This window comes from Octopus bimaculoides, chromosome 7 (genome assembly GCF_001194135.2).
Source record: "Octopus bimaculoides isolate UCB-OBI-ISO-001 chromosome 7, ASM119413v2, whole genome shotgun sequence".
In the NCBI taxonomy this organism is placed as follows: Eukaryota; Metazoa; Mollusca; class Cephalopoda; order Octopoda; family Octopodidae; genus Octopus; species Octopus bimaculoides.
This window is the reverse complement of record NC_068987.1, coordinates 82,014,085-82,018,780: the sequence shown is the minus strand read 5'-3', so window position 1 is coordinate 82,018,780 and position 4,696 is coordinate 82,014,085.

The following is a 4,696-nucleotide window of genomic DNA, read 5'->3' as shown; positions in this document are numbered from 1 at the left end:
TGGCGGTGATGGCGATGGTGGTGGTGTTGGTGGCGGCGGCGGTGATGGCGGCAGTGGTGGTGGTGACAATGCTGATGATGATGATGGTGGTGGTGGTGGTGGTGCTGATGGTGGTGGTGGTGGTGGTCATGATGATGATCATGACGACAACAACGATAATGGTGATGATGATGATGATGATGATAGTGGTGAAAATGATGCTGTGTGCATGTGTGTGTGTGTGTGTGTTTGGGGTATGTGTGTATATGCGACTGCTTGTATGAGGTGCAATACCATGGGACCAAACCAAAAAAACTACGTAATTGCATAATAAATGTCTCAAGCACAGATCTGAAAAAAGGGTAGCAACTGCTTTACATAAAACAGCAGTTTAGTTATAAACTGTAATATAAGCGTCTGCTTTGAATATCAGTCAATAACTAATCTGAATACATAACAAGATACCCCACCACCCCAACAAAATGACATTTTGCTTGTGCACTGTGATTAAGGGGTGGTGAGGAAAAAAAGAAATATTTAGCTATCATTCCAGGCCTGCTGTGAACCACCCTCATCACCAAACCATTCCACACACACACACACACACACAAGCACATGTACCCCACCATGTGCCATTTGTCTCCTAATGTACTTTACAATGCAGATAGTGAAATAACCTTTTAGATTTGCTTTCTTCTGAGAATGATTTATGAAAGATAAATGCATGACAAGTGAGCCATCGTTGGGGTTTAAACTCCGGGTCAGTCTTTATTGAAAAGACCTTTGATCAAAAGCATTCCAGCTTCACTCTTGATGATGCTATCATCTTTTTCCCTTTTTGGGTTAAATGTATCTAGAATTACATAATACATTATTCAATGTGCCTTTCCCAATGTTTTTACAACAATAAAGTATAATTTAGAAAGAGATTTAGCTGCCATTTCTAGTAGAGTGAATGACCATGTAAAGGCTCTCTCATATTTTTAAGTTGCTGTTTTGTCCTAGGTCATTCCCACGTGGTGAGCACCCAATCTTTTTTATAGAGGTGATGGTACTAGGATGATACGCTAATATATGTATTTCCCCGTTTTAAGACAGTGAAGTGTTATTTGAGGTAGATTTGGTTGCTATTTCTAGCAGAGTAAATGACCATGTAAAACTTTCTCATTTTATTAATTTACAGTTGTTTAACCCCAAATCACTCCTGATGTATTCCAGTTGTGACCATCCAGTCTTTTTAGTGAAGTGAAGGTCATTAGGACTATACTACCTAACATGTCCTTCCTCTTTTTAAAATAAAGGTGATTTTGAAGTTGATTTGGCTGCTATTTCTAACATACTATTTCTTATTTTTAAAGTTGTTGTTTAGCCATAGGTCAAACCCATTAGAGTAGGCAACAATCAAAGGAAACCCAGCCATGACCATCCCAAGTTTCTCAGGACTACATTATCCAATAAGCACTTTTTTAAAAACAGCAGTGGTTGTGATATAAGGGACATTTAGCTGTTATTTCTAGCTGGTTAAGCAACCATGTAGACACTCGCTTGCTTTTAAGTAATGGTTAATGGTAATAAGAGGTGTAGAAATAGGTTTACATTAAACTTACATTAACATTTTCCAGATGATTTCACTATTCAAGCCTGCATGTGAAATAAAGGCAAATATGCAAATATGCTGATCGTTATAAATATGGAGGGTGATTTACAAGTCCCTTTAGCATTTCAATGTGCTATAGAATTTCTGCTTTGTTTTTTGCTTTTTATTGTTATAAACTTTTGTTTCCATGTATAATTTTATACTAACTTCACTATTTTGTTATGCATATCGTCTGACTAAAGTTTTTCTGTCTTTACGTGTGTGTGTGTGTGTGTGTGTGTGTGTTTGTGTGTGTACGTATATATATATATATACACGCACACACACATATATATATGCATATATATATATATATATATAAATACATATACAAATATATGTATACATGTATATATATATATATATATATATATATATATATATATATATATATATATATATATATATATATATATATATTTGTGTGCTTATGTATGTATATATATATATGTATATATATATGTGTGTATATAGATGTATATATCTATGTATATGTATACAAATGTATATATATATCGTCATCATCATCATCATCGTTTAACGTCTGTTTTCCATGCTGGCATGGGTTGGACGATTTGATTGAGGTCTATAGAGCCAGCAGCTGGACCAGACTCCAACATACCTATATATATTTATGTATGTATATATATATATATATATATATGTATGTATGTACAAATGTCAAGCGATGAAGTGAGTGCTGAACACCTCATAGGTGGATATATAATTTCCTTATTTGTGAATTAAGGCTACCATTGGTTTCATGTTAAGAAAAGTAGGCAAATATCCTAGTGTCTTAACAAATCTTCCAGCCAATCACATGAAGAAAGGTGTTTGCCTCCATTTTGGAAAACAGTCTTGCTTCATTCACAGGATTTCTCGTGAATTCATGTAAATATATAAATAGAAACATGATTATTTCTAAATCTCTCAAAGAGAGATATTCAGTAACAGTTCTTTTAAGTTAAGACTATTTGCCAACATAATGTGGTTGTCCTGGATAGGATGATTGTTACTGTTGTTTAGCCCCAGGAAACATCGTTTCCAGCTGTTTATATGATACAGTATCTGTGTCCTTATATTCGAAAATATAAGGACACAGATATTGTGTCGTATAGCCAGCTGGAAACGATGTTTCCTGGGGCTAAACAACAGTAACAATCATCCTATCATGGATAGCCACATTCTGTTGGAAAATAGTCTTTACTTTTAAAACACACGTACACACACACACACACACACACACACACACACACACACACACACACATGTATGTATGTATTAGAATTTATGTGTGTATGTATGGACATATGTATGTATCTGTCTGTCTATCTATCTATCCGTCAGTCTGTCTGTATGTCTGTCTGTCTGTCTGTCTATCTATCTATCTATCTATCTATCTATCTATCTATATATATATATATATATATATACCGTCCACAGCATCTCACATAAGAACGAGATACTGCAGCAGCCTCGGTTTCAGAGGACCTCAGCTCTTCAATGCCCTGCCAAAACATTTGAGAGACATGCAAGACATGGATGTGGAGGTCTTCAAGACAAAACTTGACGCTTTCCTCTCCACGATACCAGACGAACCAACGGCTCGTAATGAGACACAGTTTAGGGCAGCTATGTCAAATTCTCTTATACACCAGATGTGCCATCAAAACTCTTGATTGGACCATGTCAGGTGGGGGAGAAGAGCCATGCAAAGAACATGAAAATCACGGTGGTGCACCAGCATGACCGCAGCCACTTGGCTGAAACACATCATCATCATCATCATCATCGTTTAACGTCCGCTTTCCATGCTAGCATGGGTTGGACGATTTGACTGAGGACTGGTGAAACCGGATGGCAACACCAGGCTCCAGTCTGATTTGGCAGAGTTTCTACAGCTGGATGCCCTTCCTAAATAAATAAATAAATAAATAAATACATATATATATATGTATGTATGTATGTTTGTATAAGAATTTATGTGTGTATTCCGTTTCCATGGGAATGGATTTAGAGAAATTCTAACTGATGTGTATAACTATAGGAAGGAAGATACCCTTAACACAGATGACAATTGAGAAGTTCTATGAAATAACCTGCTTAGGGGAACACAACAGACATGTTGAAGCAAAGTCCAAGCCAAACTGAGAGTAAAATAGTGGTGGAACGATACGATTGATAGAAAGGGCTAAGAGACTGGCTTGGAAAACCTGGAAGGTAAGTAGTTATAGGGAGTGTTACCAAATGACTAGAAGGGCAACCTAGGTAAGAGGTATATTTGGCTATGAATAAGGTAGGGAGGATGAGATTTGCACGTGTCCTGCAGTGTGAGCATCAGGGATGTGAGGTGTTCAGGAGTGTGAGATAATGTGGGGGAGACAAACAAGATGCCATTGGTAAGAAGTGTATTTGGAATGATGAAGGCATACACACTAACAATATGGGAGACAAGAGTTATGTGGAAGTGCTACTATGGTAATGTTAAAGTTACGTTCTTCAGCCATGCTGATTCACAAGAGTCAGTTTCCCAGTTTCGTGGCATGTACATCCTTTTCTACTTTAGGCATAAGGCTCGAAATTTTTGGAGAGGGGGCCAGTTGATTAGACCAACCTCAGTATGCAACTGGTACTTAATTTTTCGACCCTGAAAGGATGAAATGCAAAGTCAACCTCGGTGGAATTTGAACTCAGAATGTAAAGACAGACAAAATACTTCTAAGCATTTCATCCGGCATGCTAATATTTCTGCCAGCTCGCCGTCTTTAATATATTCTTTTGTACTCTTGGTACAAGGCCTGAAATTTTGGGGGAGTGGGGCCAGTAGATTAGACCAACCCCAGTATGCAACTGGTACTTAATTTATCCTGAAAGGATGAAAGGCAAAGTCAACCTTGGCGGAATTTGAACTCAGAACGTAAAGACATGAAATACCTCTAGGCATTTCACCCGGTGTGCTAATGTTTCTTATTTCTTTACTGCCCACAAGGGCCTACATACACAGAGAGGGGACAAACAAGGACAGACATAGGGATTAAGTCGATTACATCGACCCCAGTGCATAACTGGTGCTTAATTTAT